The sequence below is a fragment of the Scyliorhinus torazame genome, chromosome 1, assembly GCF_047496885.1.
Source record: "Scyliorhinus torazame isolate Kashiwa2021f chromosome 1, sScyTor2.1, whole genome shotgun sequence".
Lineage (NCBI taxonomy): Eukaryota > Metazoa > Chordata > Chondrichthyes > Carcharhiniformes > Scyliorhinidae > Scyliorhinus > Scyliorhinus torazame.
Genome location: NC_092707.1, coordinates 32,746,091 through 32,762,304, shown reverse-complemented (window position 1 = coordinate 32,762,304; position 16,214 = coordinate 32,746,091). Strand labels below are relative to the sequence as shown.

Sequence of the window (16,214 nt, the reverse complement as noted above, 5' to 3'; positions counted from 1 at the left end):
AGATCTTGTCGTTCTTGATCTTGCCCCGCTGTGCATTATCGAACATGAAAGCAACCGTTGGTCAGTGAGGAGAGTGAATCTCCTACCGGCCAGGTAATGCCTCCAGTGTCGCACAGCTTCCACTATTGCTTGTGCCTCCTTTTCCACTGAGGAGTGGCGGATTTCTGAGGCGTGGAGGGTCCGGGAGAAGAAGGCCACGGGCCTGCCCGCTTGGTTGAGGGTGGCCGCCAGAGCTATATCCGATGCGTCGCTCTCGACCTGGAAGGGGAGGGACTCGTCGATGGCGCGCATCATGGCCTTTGCGATATCCGCTTTGATGTGGCTAAAGGCCTGGCATGCCTCTGTCGTCAGGGGAAAAGTAGTGGACTGGATTAGTGCACGGGCGGTTCAACCTCGAGGGTCGCGAGGCTGCAGACAGTCAGTGGGGGTATAGGGCCGCCAAATTTAAATGTTAATGGGAAATGTTCAGAATGGAGTACAGTCACAAGTGGAGTACCACAAGGATCTGTTCTGGGGCCGTTGCTGTTTGTCATTTTTATCAATGACCTAGAGGAAGGCGCAGAAGGGTGGGTGAGTAAATTTGCAGACGATACTAAAGTCGGTGGTGTTGTCGACAGTGCGGAAGGATGTAGCAGGTTACAGAGGGATATCGATAAGCTGCAGAGCTGGGCTGAGAGGTGGCAAATGGAGTTTAATGTAGAGAAGTGTGAGGTGATTCACTTTGGAAGGAATAACAGGAATGCGGAATATTTGGCTAATGGTAAAGTTCTTGGAAGTGTGGATGAGCAGAGGGATCTAGGTGTCCATGTACATAGATCCCTGAAAGTTGCCACCCAGGTTGATAGGGTTGTGAAGAAGGCCTATGGAGTGTTGGCCTTTATTGGTAGAGGGATTGAGTTCCGGAGTCAGGAGGTCATGTTGCAGCTGTACAGAACTCTGGTACGGCCGCATTTGGAGTATTGCGTACAGTTCTGGTCACCGCATTATAGGAAGGACGTGGAGGCTTTGGAGCGGGTGCAGAGGAGATTTACCAGGATGTTATCATAGAATTTACAGTGCAGGAGGCCATTCGGCCCATCGAGTCTGCACCGGCTCTTGGAAAGAGCACCCTACCCAAGTTCAGCACCTCCACCCTATCCCCATAACCCAGTAACCCCACCCAACACTAAGGGCAATTTATCATGACCAATCCACCTAACCCGCACATCTTTGGGCTGTGGGAGGAAACTGGAGCACCCGGAGGAAACCCACGCACACACGGGGAGGATGTGCAGACTCCGCACAGACAGTGACCCAAGCCGGAATCGAACCTGGGACCCTGGAGCTGTGAAGCAATTGTGCTATCCACAATGCTACCGTGCTGCCCTGGTATGGAGGGAAAATCTTATGAGGAAAGGCTGATGGACTTGAGGTTGTTTTCGTTGGAGAGAAGAAGGTTAAGAGGAGACTTAATAGAGGCATACAAAATGATCAGGGGGTTAGATAGGGTGGACAGTGAGAGCCTTCTCCCGCGGATGGAAATGGCTGGCATGAGGGGACATAGCTTTAAACTGAGGGGTAATAGATATAGGACAGAGGTCAGAGGTAGGTTCTTTACGCAAAGAGTAGTGAGGCCGTGGAATGCCCTACCTGCTACAGTAGTGAACTCGCCAACATTGAGGGCATTTAAAGGTTTATTGGATAAACATATGGATGATAATGGCATAGTGTAGGTTAGATGGCTTTTGTTTCGGTGCAACATCGTGGGCCGAAGGGCCTGTACTGCGCTGTATTGTTCTATGTTCAACTCTGGAGGTTGCATTGGAGGTCCAACCCTAGGTGTGTGGGCGCACAGAGATGGGGGAGGACATACAGCCGGTAATTTCGGAACTCCCTCCCCTGCACCGTTAGGTTAGCGATGCAGAACCCTGTGAACTGAACGGAGTGGGATCCCGCCGCCAGGAAAATTTTCTGGGTGCTTGGCCGAATTAAGAGGGAACAGCGCCTTACCGTGTCCGGATGAATGAAGCTCTCCGTGCTCCCAGAGTAGATAAGACATGGCGTCTCGTAGCCATTCACTAGGACTGTAGTGGTTGCAGTCTGGAGCGTCCGGGGTCACGACTGGTCGAGGGTCGTCGAAGCCAGACGTGGCTGTTGAAGTTGAGCATCGTAATCAGGCAGTATGTGGCCGTCTGTGTCTGTGTCGGGGTCCTTCAGCCAAGATGGCGGCGTCCACGGATCGAGCGCGGTCGGGGGTGGACAAAATGGCGGCGCCCATCTCTCCTTCGTGGCGTCCGGAGTCCAAAATGGCGGCATCCGGTGGTCACACGTGGATCGCTGGGTGGGCTGGGTCTGTGGTCCCGTTTCTTCCCCGGAGATAGCGGCGACCCCGCGGGACTTGCACACCGTCGCGTAGTGGCCCTTCTTCCCGCAGCTTTTGCAGGTAGCCGCGCGGGCCGGGCAGCGCTGCCGAGGGTGGTTCGGCTGGCCGCAAAAATAGCAGCGGGGCCCCCCCGGTTGGTCTGGTGTTTTGGCCGCGCAGGTTTGCGGGGGTGGGGGGGGGGGGGGGTGTCGGAGAGTCGACCGCAGTGGGGGTCCACGGAGCTGTAGTGCGGTCGGGGGCGTAGGCACGGGCGTTACGCGAGGCCACATCGAGGGGTGCTGCCAGGGCCCGAGCTTCTGTAAGTCCCAGAGATTCTTTCTCCAGAAGCCTCTGGCGGATCTGGGAAGAGGCCAAACCTGCCACATACGCATCGCGGACCAGGAGCTCTGTGTGTTCACTCGCTGTTACCGCCGGGCAGTTGCAGTTTCGACCCAGGATCTGCAGGGCGTTATAAAACTCGTCCAGCGATTCCCCCGGAAATTGCCGTCATGTGGCGAGCTGGTAGCGAGCAAAAACCTGGTTGGCGGGCCGGATGTAGATATCCTTCAGCGCGGCGATGGCACCGGTGAAACCGTCCTTGTCCTCGATAAGGGAGTAGACGTCAGGACTCACCCTGGAATAGAGGACCTGCATCTTTGGTTCATCTGTCGTTGTGCCGGGGGCTGTTCGGAGGTAGCCCTCAAAGCATGCCATCCAGTGCTTGAAGATAGAGGCCGAGTTAGCTGCTTGGGGTGCGATGCGCAGGAACTCCGGGGTGATTCAGAGCTCCATGTTCCCACATCGTTTTCTTCAATTTAAATTCTGCTTAATAAATTGTAGCACCGTCAATATGACGCGAGGCCGGTTGAGGTAATGTCAATTGAAGGCTTTATTAAGTAGAACTTTATCCCCAGCAGCGTGGTTACAGAATGCAGCTGCTGAGGGAAATGGAGGGAAAAACTGGGTTCTTGTACCGGCATTTCTGGGTGGAGTCCAGTAGGTGGCAGATCCTATCAGGACCTGGCATCCCTCCACCAATAGCCTGTCGACACGGGGTGTACCGTATTACCCATAATACATACCACCACAGAGAGAGAGGCAGAGAGGCAGAGAGAGAGAGGCAGAGAGAGAGAGGCAGAGAGAGTGACAGAGAGAGAGAGTGACAGAGAGAGAGAGTGACAGAGAGAGAGAGTGACAGAGAGAGAGAGTGACAGAGAGAGAGAGTGACAGAGAGAGAGAGTGACAGAGAGAGAGAGTGACAGAGAGAGAGAGTGACAGAGAGAGAGAGTGACAGAGAGAGAGAGAGACAGAGACAGAGAGAGAGACAGAGAGAGAGACAGAGAGAGAGACAGAGAGAGAGACAGAGAGAGAGACAGAGAGAGAGACAGAGAGAGAGACAGAGAGAGAGACAGAGAGAGAGACAGAGAGAGAGACAGAGACAGAGACAGAGACAGAGACAGAGACAGAGACAGAGACAGAGAGAGAGACAGAGAGAGACAGAGAGAGACAGAGACAGAGACAGAGACAGAGACAGAGACAGAGACAGAGACAGAGACAGAGACAGAGACAGAGACAGAGACAGAGACAGAGACAGAGAGTGACAGAGAGGGAGAGTGACAGAGAGGGAGAGTGACAGAGAGGGAGAGTGACAGAGAGGGAGAGTGACAGAGAGGGAGAGTGACAGAGAGAGAGAGAGAGAGACACAGACAGACAGGGAGAGAGACACAGGGAGAGAGACACAGACAGAGTGAGACAGAGTGAGACAGAGTGGCGAGAGAGAGGCGAGAGAGAGGCGAGAGAGAGGCGAGAGAGAGGCGAGAGAGAGGCGAGAGAGAGGCGAGAGAGAGGCGAGAGAGAGGCGAGAGAGAGGCGAGAGAGAGGCGAGAGAGAGGCGAGAGAGAGGCGAGAGAGAGGCGAGAGAGAGGCGAGAGAGAGGCGAGAGAGAGGCGAGAGAGAGGCGAGAGAGAGGCGAGAGAGAGGCGAGAGAGAGGCGAGAGAGAGGCGAGAGAGAGGCGAGAGAGAGAGGCGAGAGGACACACACACACAGAGAGACGCGCTTCCACCCACCATGATGCGTGCTGCTTGCAGCATCAGAAAACCCTGCCCAAAGTGTCATTTTTAAACACCAACATTTCTCACCTACAGTTCAAAATCCCATTACCTTTTTTTAACAAATGCTTTCCAATTGGTGTTATGTACAGATATGATTGAGGGCTGATTGTATGTGAATTAGTGTATGCACGATGAGATTCACTTCAGATATCAGATATCGACTCAAACTCTAGAACATTGCTCATGTTTACTGGGATACCACCACATAATTCATTGGTAAATAAATGAAAATGTTCCCCCTGTCTCTTCCACATATAGGCCGCAACATTATGGTCTCTGCTGCGGGACCATTAGAACATCAATTATACATTTCTAAAATAATTTAGGGTTAAATAACAGTTTAGAATGTTGGATGAATATTCTTGGGTTCATACAGGAGAACATTCAGGATTGGAAGTTGCAAATCTTTGCCTGTGGTTATTCGGTTAATGATTGAAGGCAATTAAATTTATATCCATGCAAATTCTGGAACTAATTACCTGAAATTTGTTCCATTCTCTCATGATGTGTATTTAATTTATTTTTTCTATGTGGGGAACGACTAGTCATTCCCTATTACAGTACTCACACATGATTAGGTTTCTTTTGCTATTAAGAAAAAGACATGTACTGATGGAATCCAATAATTCAAATATACCCCCCCCTCCCATCAGTCACCTCTGCCAGGAAGCTAAAACACTATCTTTTTGAACTCACCTGTGACTTCCAGCTGCAGCCTCAGACAGATGTCCAGAAAGCAGCAACTGTAACTCAAGTCAAAACATATCAAGAGGATTTAAACCCCCTCAGATCCTTTGATCTGCAAGGCTTCTATTCATTGATAACTTTTAGTAACCTGTAATTGACAGCTTCCAGACAACCAGATGTCTGGATTGATTGTTTAATTTCCCTTTATGCTTGAATGGATCTCAATGTACCCTGCTGGGAAACTGACCGTATCCTCAAGAATCCTCCCATAAATCATGAGATGACCCCCCCCCCCACCCCCAACAAGACCCCCTCAACGACGAGGAGGACGGTGTCACCAGAAACAAGAGGAAAACCTTCCTTGCAAAATCCTGCACTTGCATATACCCAAGGGCCTCCCTCCGTGGAATCCCAAACTTCTCGGTCAACTCCTCCAAGCTCGCAAGCTGCCCTTCCAAAAATAAGTCCAACTCAATAATAATAATACAGGGCGGCGGGGAGTTTTCGGTATCTGGGGATCCAGATAGCCAGGAGTTGGGGGCCCTACATAAACTGAATCTGACGAGGTTGGTGGACCAAATGGAGGAGGACTTCAAAAGATGGGACATGTTACCGCTCTCGCTGGCGGGTAGAGTGCAGTCGGTCAAAATGGTGGTCCTTCCGAGGTTTCTGTTTGTGTTTCAGTGCCTTCCCATCGTGATCACTAAGGCCTTTTTTAAGAGAGTAGGCAGGCGTATTATGGGGTTTGTGTGGGCAAATAAGACCCCGAGGGTAAGGAGAGGGTTCCTGGAACGCAGTAGGTACCGAGGAGGGTTGGCGCTGCCAAACCTTGGGAGCTACTACTGGGCAGCAAATGTGGCGATGATCCGCAAGTGGGTTATGGAGGGAGAGGGGGCGGCATAGAAGAGGATGGAGTTGGCGTCCTGTAAAGGAACGAGCCTGGGGGCGTTGGTGACGGCACTGCTGCCGTTCTCGCCGTCAAAGTATACCACGAGCCCGGTGGTGGCGGCAACGTTAAGGATCTGGGGCCAGTGGAGACGGCACAGGGGTGCAGTGGGAGCCTCGGTGTGGTCCCCAATCAGGGGTAACCACCAGTCTGTCCCGGGGAAGATGGACGGGGGGTTCCAGAGCTGGCATCGGGCGGGGATTAGAAGAATGGGGGACCTGTTCATTGACGGGACGTTTGCGAGCCTAGGGACACTGGAAGAGAAGTTTCAGTTACCCCAGGGAAATGCCTTTAGATATATGCAGGTGAGGGCTTTTGTGAGGCGACAGGTGAGGGAATTCCCGTTGCTCCCGGCACAAGAAATTCAAGACAGGGTGATCTCGGGTGTATGGGTCGGGGAGGGCAAGGTGTCGGCAATATACCAGGAGATGAAAGAAGAGGGGGAAGCGCTGGTAGAAGAGTTGAAGGGTAAATGGGAGGAGGAGATCGAGGAAGGTCTGTGGGCTGATGCCCTAGGTAGGGTTAATTCCTCCTCCTCGTGTGCCAGGCTCAGCCGGATACAATTTAAGGTGGTTCACAGAGCTCACTCGACGGGGGCGAGGTTCAGCAGGTTCTTTGGGGTAGAGGACAGATGTGGAAGGTGCTCAGGGAGCCCGGCGAACCATGTCCATATGTTTTGGTCATGCCCGGCACTGGAGGGGTTCTGGAGAGGAGTGGCGGGAGCAATATCTCAGGTGGTGAAAGTCCGGGTCAAGCCAAGCTGGGGGCTAGCAATATTTGGAGTAGTGGACGAGCCGGGAGTGCAGGAGGCGAAAGAGGCCGGCATTCTGGCCTTTGCGTCCCTAGTAGCCCGGCGAAGGATCTTGCTATTGTGGAAGGAGGCGAAGCCCCCCAGCCTGGAGGCCTGGATAAACGACATGGCTGGGTTCATAAAGCTGGAGAGGATTAAGTTTGCCTTGAGGGTCTGCGCAGGGGTTCTACAGGCGGTGGCAACCGTTCCTAGACTATCTCGCGGAGCGTTAGAGGAAGGTCAGTCAGCAGCAGCAGCAGCAACCTGGGGGGGGGGGTTTGTTAAAAAACTTTAATAAATATATATTTTGAAAAAAATAATAATAATACATCAGATTTGCAAGAGCCAAACCTTGACTGCCTCCCTCTCTGAAGCACTGTCTTCGGAATCCTCGCTACCGTACCTGCCCAGACAAACGGCAAAAAATCAACTGTTCCACCTCCATAAACAACGTTTTCGGCAAGAAGACTGGTAAACATAGGGATAAAAATAAAAACCGTAGCAAAAAATTAATCTTTACCGCCTGCACCCAGCCTATCAATGATAGGGGGAGGCTGTCCCACTTCAAAAAATCTGCCTTGACGCTACCCATCAGGCTCATAAAATTTTACTTTATGGAGCCAAGCCAAATCTCGAGCCACCTGCACCCCTGAATACCTGAAGTGAGTAGTCGCCATACGAAATGGCGATCCTCCCAAGCCAGCTCCCGTCCCTGGCAGAGAGACCAAAAAGCACTTGTTCTTTTCCAAATTCAATTTGTATCCCGAAAAAGCCCCAAATCGCTTGAGCAGCCCCATTGTATCCCCCACCGTGGGAACCGGGTTAGAAATATCCAACAAAAGTTAAGTCAGCATACAGGGACTCCTATGCTCTTCCCCCCCCCCCCCCCCCACCCTCCCCGACTATCCCCTTATGCTCCATCCCCCCAATATCTCCTTATGCTTCCCCCCACTATTCCCCTATGCTCATGTTGAACCTATTAGTGCATGCTCAGACTTTTGTGTCGCCTGCCCGATGGAAGAGGTTGGAAGAGAGAATAACCCAGGTGGGTGATTATGCTGCCAGCTTACCCAAGGCAGCAGCGGGTGTAGACAGAGTCAATGGATGGGAGGTGGGTTCGCGTGATGGACTGGGCTGTGTTCACGACTCTGTAGTTTCTTGCGGTCTTGGGCTGAGTGGCAGCTATAAAAATTGCTAAGAGTGAATGTGGACATGTCGAGTATCCTTAGTTTTCTGAGGAAGCATAGGTGCTGCGTTCTTTCTTGGTTGTAGTGTCGACATGGCTGGACCAGGACAGATTGTTGGTGATGTTTACACCTAGAAATTTGAAGCCGTCAACCATCTCCACCTCGGCACCATTGATGCAGACAGGGGTGTGCACGATACTTCGCTTCTTGAAGTCAATGAGCAGATCCTTTGTCTGAAACCTAACTCTCTTACCCACCAGTACCACTCCTCCCTGGCCCTGCTATCAAAGCCCGAATGAAACACCTAACTCACCCAACCCTTCCGAAGCCTAACCTGGTCCTTCACCTTCAAATGGGTCCCCTGCAACAGCACCACATCGACTCTCAAGGGACTTGCCATATTTATTCTGGTTTAGTAACCTTTTCAGCAAAATGTGTTGTGCAAGTCGACAAACTTGGAAGTGTTGCTTTGCGCCCTCCCGCCTTGATCAATGGGCCCTCATGGATAGGTCTGAAAAGCACCCACAGCCCTCCATTTAGAGACTTAGTTACTGGAAAGTGAGAAAGTGGAGCTGGAGAGGTGACTGGCCCTCACTAGGTAGCGATGGCTGAAATCAGGATCACAAACTAAACTCTTTGCAAACTAAATTAAAAAATATACACACACTGTTGGAAAACTTTTACAAATCAAAAACGTGCACATATGTATAACAGTATAGAAGTACGGAATTTCCATTCCTAATTATTGTGCTTCAGGTTACTGCAACACCCGCTGAATCATTCCAATTGCTTATGCATTTCATTTCAAGACTGCCTTTACTGGAGCTGCTGAATCTTTGTGTGGGGTGCAGAGAAGGGTCAAAACCACATTAACACAGATAGTGTTCACAGTCAAAAGAAAGACAGGCAATTGTGAAATGAAATGCATTATGGACGAGTGTGACTTAAATAATAGACAGGAATTTAAGCTCCAAACAGGATGAAAAAACTGGTTGTTGCACCTTATTGAAATTTACTGCAAGCGCTTCTAGGATGCATTTTCTCTGGGCTTCCACTAGCCCCAGGAACAGAACATTATTTTATTTTTAAATGGCCTGAAAGGGGTTTAAATATTTGGTTGCGATATCAGTCGGTTCTAACTTAATATTGCTAGGGGCAAGTTAGTTAAATTCTATTCTTGTTCACCAAAATTCTATTCTTGTTCACCAATAAGAGTTGCATGCAGGAGTCAAGAAAATCATGGGAAATGTGACAACAGTGTGACTGGAGATTGTGTGTAAAGAAGATGTGAATTCACTACCTGTCTCTCCCTTCGATTAGCACAGACGTGAATGATCAAGCGATTAACAGATTTGATCGGGTAGACTATCTCTGTCTCAAAAAAACAAACTGAGGAGAAAGTCTTCAGGTTAGAATTAGAAAATTAAGCAGCAAACCCCTTGAGAAAAAAAAACAATACGGTAAAAATGACCAGTTTCTGCCAGTGACTGAAAACCAGGTCCTATTACATGCAGCTGGCATAGAAAAACCAATACATTACAACTGCATGAATTCCTTAAGTTCAGGCCTGAAACACTAAAACCTTAATTTGGTAAAGAACGATTTTTCGGCGACAAAGTCAACACATGTTAGAACATGGACTTGGCCTCTAACTTTGTATATAACAATTTAATGACCATTTAATCAGTGCCAGGCCTGAGACAATCGGATATGGTATGTTTTGTTGCAATTTCAGTTCAAGAATAAATTTGTACAGTGCTGCTGCTGTTCACTGCCACTGAAATGAGAGATGGATTCAGCATATATTAATGAAAATTGAGCTTTTCGGCTCATAGAAACATAGAACAAAATAGGAGCAGGCCATTCATTCTGATCATGGCTGATCAACCAACTCAATAGCCTAATCCCGCTCTCCTCCTCCCCACCCCCCCCCATTTCCTTTGATCCCCTTCACCCCAAGTGCTATATCTATATTCCAATTTCTTTGTTTTAAATAGATAGGTCACATTTCTGTTTCATAAAAGAAAGTAGTCGAGTATTGGCGAACATGGTCAGTATTAATTACTGCACTGTGGTTCAATGGGAGTCCTACACTACTGCATAAAAGTACCACTCTTGCCCCAGAGTCAGAAGTTTGTGGGTTCAAGTTTCACTCCAGAGCACAATATTTAGACCTACATTTCAATGCAGAACTGAAGTGGTATTGAACATTTGGAACGGCGGTCTTTTGGATGAGACTTTAAACGGAGGCCATTTGGTCTCTTAGATTCTCTGCGTTGGTTGAGGGACATACGTTGGCCATGGAAGAGTCACGAATACATTTATCTGGCCATTATATCTTTGAGAGACTTTGATGTGTGTGAATTGGTTGCTGAGCTTCCAACATTAAAACAGTGATTACATTTCAAATGTACTTCACTGGAGCATTCAGAGATTGTGAAGGGTGCCATATAAATGAGATTTCTTCCTTACTTTTCATGGTTCTGTCCAATGGGTTATGAAACATATTTTGATTCAATTTTTAAAAACAAAAGTAGCCAGTCTGTAGGGTTGATTTATCAGGTTCCACTGGAGAGACGAAGAAATAGAGACCTCTGACCTTTCTTTTTATATGTCCAAATACAAGGGGCAGCACGGTAGCATGGTGGATAGCACAATTGCTTCACAGCTCCAGGGTCCCAGGTTCGATTCCGGCTTGGGTCACTGTCTGTGGGGAGTCTGCACATCCTCCCAGTGTCTGCGTGGGTTTCCTCCGGGTGCTCCGGTTTCCTCCCACAGTCCAAAGATGTGCAGGTTAGGTGGATTGGCCATGCTAAATTGCCCTTAGTGGCCAAAATTGCCCTTCGTGTTGGGTGGGGTTACTGCGTTATGGGGATAGGGTGGAGGTGTTGACCTTGGGTAGGGTGCTCTTTCCAAGAGCTGGTGCAGACTCGATGGGCCGAATGGCCTCCTTCTGCACTGTAAATTCTATGATGATAAAGAAGGAGAATAAGCACTATGGAAAGACAAACATATTTGTTCATGGGATGGACGTGTCCCTAGCTATGCCAGCGTCTGTTGCCCATCCTGGAGAAGGTAATGGTGAGCTGCTTCTTGAACCGCTGTAATCCATGTGGTGCATGACTACCCTCAGAACTCCAGGAATTTGACCCAACCACAGTGATCGTACATTGTTATATTTCCACGTCAGGATGGTTGTGGGGCATGGAGGGGAACTTGCAGGTGATGGGATTTCCATGCATCTGCTGCCCTTGTGCTTCTAGGCAAGAGACTGTGGGTTTGGAAGGTGCTGTTGAAAGGGCTTTGACGAGTTGCTGCAGCGCATCTTGTAGATGGTACACACTGCTCCCACTGTGCGTCGGTGGTGGAGGGAGTGAATGTTTAAAGGTGATAGCTTCCTTCACTGCACAATGTGAACATCAATAGGTTTAAAATCAATTACAAAAAAAATTAAAAATTAGAACCAGAGGACACCATCTCAGATTAAAGGGACAATCCTTTAAAACAGAGATGAGGAGGAATTTTGTCAGCCAGAGGGTGGTGAATCCATGGAACTCTTTGCCGCAGAAGGCTGTGGAGGCCAATTCACTGAGCGTCTTTAAGACAGAGATAGATAGGTTATTGATTAATAAGGGGATCAGAGGTTATGGGGAGAAGGCAGGAGAATGGGGATGAGAAAATATCAGCCATAATTGAATGCCGGAGCAGACTCGATGGGCCGACTGGCCTAATTCTGCTCCTATGGTCTTACACACCAAACTGCACAAATTCTGGAAAGGTTTTGCCTCACAGCACACAGCTTGCTCCAATAGAATTGGTGCACTATAATTCAGGCTATGTTGACTGAATTTTGAAAGCAAGGTTGCAGGTGCTTCGCTGCAGCCTCTCTCTAGTGCACGGTACTTTTTAAAAAATTCCTGTATTTTTTAAAATACAAATAAAGAATTAAAAAAATTCCTGGATTAGTGTAGAAGATTGTAGTTTAGTCGGGCAGTATGGTCGGCACGGGCTTGGAGGGCCGAAGGGCCTGTTCCTGTGCTGTACATTTCTTTGTTCTTTGTTCTTTGTTCTTTAAGCTTTTAACAGTTCAGCTGGCTTGGCAGCAAGACTGTCTTGAAGTGATAGTTGCTGCAGCAGTACAAGTTGCAGCCTGAGTAATATTCATGCCACACAAGTGTCATGCAGTGACCATGTCGATCAAGAGAGGATCTAATCATCGCCCCTTGATATTCAATGGCATCAACAAAACTGAATCCCACACCATCAATATCCAGAACTTGCCAAGCCATATAAATACTGTGACTACCAGAGCAGATCAAAGGCTAGGAATCCTGCGGTGAGCAACTCACCTGACTCCTCAAAACCTGTCCACCATCTACAAGGCACAAGTCAGGAGTGGGATAGAATACTCTTCGCTTGCCTGGATGAGTGCAGCTCCAACAACAACTCGAAGCTCGACACCATCCAGTACAAAGCAACTCGCTCAATTGCTACCCCTTCCACAAACATTCAATTCCTCCATCATCGGCCAACATTGGCAGCCATTTGCACCATCTACAAGATGCACTGCAGGAACATAGGAATTAGGAGAAGTAGGCAATTCAGCCCTCTGAGCCTGCTCCACCATTCAATCAGACCATGGCTGATCTCTTCCTGGTCTCAAATCCACCTCCCTACCTTTTCCCATTATTCCTCTAAATTATTTTTTTTTAAAAATGTTTTATTTTTTTTATTTTTTAAAAAAATTATCAGAAATATATCTATTGCCATCTTGAAACCATTTAATGATTCGGTCTCCATCACAAATTCACCACTCTGTGACAAGTAGTTCCTCCTCATCTCAGTTTTAAATCTACCGCCTCTCAACCAAGTCGGTGACCTCTTGTTCTAGATTGCCCCACAAGGGAGAACTTTTAGTCGACATTTACTTTATCAATCCCTTTTAGTATTTTATATACCTTGATTAGATCCCCTCATCCTTCTAAACCCCCAGCGAGTGTATGCCCAAACTGTTTAATCTCTCCTCATTCGTCAACCCCTTCATCCATCTGGTGAACTTCCTCTGAACTGCTTCGAATGTCAACACATCCTTCCTCAAATAAGGAGACCAAAACTGGACACAATACTCCAGATGTGGTCTCACCAACACCCTGTACAATTGCAAGGTTCCTTTGGCAGCACCTTCCAAACCCACAACCACCACCATCTAGAAGGACAAGAGCAGCAGATACCTGGAAACTCCACGATTTGGAGGTTTTCCTCCAAGTCACTCACTATCCTAACTTAGAAATATATTGCCATTACTTCATTGTTGCTGTGTCAAAATCCAGAAATTCCCTTCCTAACAGCACTGTGGCTTAAGTGGTTCGGTGCAGACTCGATGGGCCGAATGGCCTCCTTCTGCACTGTATGTTCTATGTTCTCTATGTTCGATGTATACCTATGTCTTAGGACTGCAGTAGTTCAAGGCAGCTCACTACCAGCTTCTGAAGGGCAACTAGGGTTGGGTAATGAATACCGGCCGAACCAACAACGTCCATAATCCATAAATAAATTTTTAAAAATCCTGACTGGGTGGATGGAATCCTTTTACATTATGGATTAGAAACGGAAGGGAACAAAACAGTTTCAAAAAGACCTCAGACTGTATGTACATATCTGTCAATTCCCAAGGTCCCATAGTTATAGAAGTCCTTCTTACCTGGTTAGATCAAAGGATTATTTTCTCGTGCTTTTCACAGCAGGGCCTTTAAACAAGTTGCGCAATTGACTGCAACCGAACAACGTCAAGGACTGGAGTGGCATTTCAGTGACTTTGAAGGTCACACAGAAATTAATGTTACAGGATCCACGGGAAATGGATGCCGGATCGGCCAATCTACCATTCACACCTGATGCAAAATTTGCTAGGGAACCTACATCCGGTTTGGATCTCTGGAGAGATCCAGAGTGCCTAAATTATTTGAAGATTATGAAAGAAGGAACTGTAGCTGTTACAAGACAAGGCTTCCGTCTCAGCCACCCTGATGACCCCAATTGGAATTCCAAGCCAGTGGTAGAGTGCAAATATAATGATGAACCCCACCTGAATTTGTGCTCAGCCAACCATTCCAAGGTTTCCAAAAATCATCATCGCATTGTCCAATTTTGCCAGCCAAGAGAGGAGTGAGGAGGCAGCAGCAGATTATGAAGATTGAAGATAATGATCAGGAAGATTAGGTGGGGTTATGGGGATGGGGCAGTTGCATGGGGCGAGGTAGGGCTCTCTTTCAGAGAGTCGGTGCAGACTCGAATGGCCTCCTTCTACACTGTTAGGATTCAATGATTCCGGCAGCAGATCATGAAGATCGCAATGCAGGTCCCATTCCACAGGAAGATGATAAGAAAGAGGACGGCAGCATCAGACAGGCTAATGTATACGCAGAGGGATGGCTGTTTGCAGAACATGGGCTGAACAACTGCCACCTTGCAGTCCTCTCACTAGCACCGATTACCTTTCGACATCCAGAAAAATATACATTTATAATACTTTCTCAGTATATATTTATAATACTTTCACATTAAGTGTTCCACCAGTGAAATTACTCTCGAATGGTAGTCACAGTTAACTGGCAATTTGGCAAAGCAACCCAACCACCACTGTCCCTGCTAAAGAAAAATCAGAAGATGAATATTTACTTTACTGCTCGTTTGCTACAAAATCTAAGCCGCACCAAAAAAATGAATACAAGAGGAGGGATAACTGTGATGGCAAGCTGCTGTTGTGCACCATGATCCTATTTGGGTAGTAATATCCTTGAATCTCTGGTACAATTGATTTGAGCGATTGTCACATGTACCGAAGTACAGTGAAAATATATTTTTCTGCGGCCGAGGGAATGTACTTGTACGTACATAGTATACAAGAGAGTAATCAACAGAGAACATAGACAAATCACGCGTGGTGAACGATGTCTGGCACTTCATCCTTTGATGGGATTGGCTAGTGTGGGAGAATGTACGGTGGTCATATTTGAGAGAAACCATTGCCTAGCTAACCTTTGCCAGTAACAAACTGGTGCTGAGCATCACAGCAGAATGACAAATGATCTGCAGGCGTCTCCACACAGGTTATTGGACATCAGTCTCATTTTCTGACTTTATTGACCACCTAATATGACCAACCACGAGGGCGGCAAGGTGGCGCAGTGGTTAGTGCTGCTGCCTACGGCGCAGAGGACCCGGGTTCGATCCCGGCCCACTGTCCGTGTGGAGTTTGTACATTCTCCCCACGTCTGCGTGGGTTTCGCCCCCACAACCCAAAGATATGCAGGGTAGGTGGATTGGCCACGCTAAAATTGCCCCATAATTGGAAAATAACAACTTCACTTACACAGAGCTATCAATGACCCTTTAAAGCTGCTAGTTAACTTAATTTTGAAATTTTGCAGCCAGCAGCTTGCAGACCAAATTTCTTTCATATATGTTTTCATAAACAAAGGGAGGGGCTCACTTTACAGTTGCAGAATGGGCCGCCCTCCATGCTAACAGTGCAAGTGTTCTCATGCCACAGGTGAATTCTGCCTTATTTGCAACACTCCTATCAATAGATCATAGAATTTAGATCATAGAATTTACAGTGCAGAAGGAGGCCATTCAGCCCATCGAGTCTGCACTGGCCCTTGGAAAGAGCACCCCACTTAAGCCCCATGCCTCCACCCTATCCCCTTAACCCAGCAAACCCACCTAATCTTTTTTGGACACGAAGGGCAATTTACCATGGCAAATCCACCTAACCCGCACATCTTTGGACTATGGGAGGAAACCGGAACACCCGGAGGAAACCCACGCACACACGGGGAGAACATGCAGTCTCCACACAGACAGTAACCCAAGCCGGGAATCGAACTTGGGACCCTGGAGCGGTGAAGCAACTGTGCTAACCACTGTGCTACCCATAATAAGAAAGTGCTAGAAATTACACTTGCAATTATTGACAAACTGGGATTTCTTTCCAAGTGTCTTTTTCTCTTCCCCCCCCAGCACCATATAGAAACCCTGGTGAAAAAGACTTGTACCTAACTTGTCCCCAAAAAGTTCAGCCAAAATCCTTAGTACATTTCTGTTTAGAACTTGTGAGCCACAATTGTAACCAAAACAGTCAGTCAACAG

The 16,214-nt window shown here is 48.0% G+C and overlaps 1 protein-coding gene across 3 annotated transcripts in view; it reads right to left on the bottom strand.

Annotated features, from left to right (window-relative positions):
• LOC140395490 (sodium- and chloride-dependent GABA transporter 1-like) overlaps window positions 1-16,214 on the bottom strand; it is a 159,673-nt gene that overhangs the window by 79,548 nt on the left and 63,911 nt on the right. Inside the window, exon 2 of one of the 3 annotated variants that reach the window (XM_072483423.1) lies at window positions 9,364-9,452. The exons of the other annotated variants lie outside the window; for them this stretch is intronic. The gene's annotated coding sequence lies outside the window, so the exon portion shown is untranslated. The remainder of the gene's footprint in view (window positions 1-9,363; window positions 9,453-16,214) is intronic. 3 annotated transcript variants of the gene reach the window in all.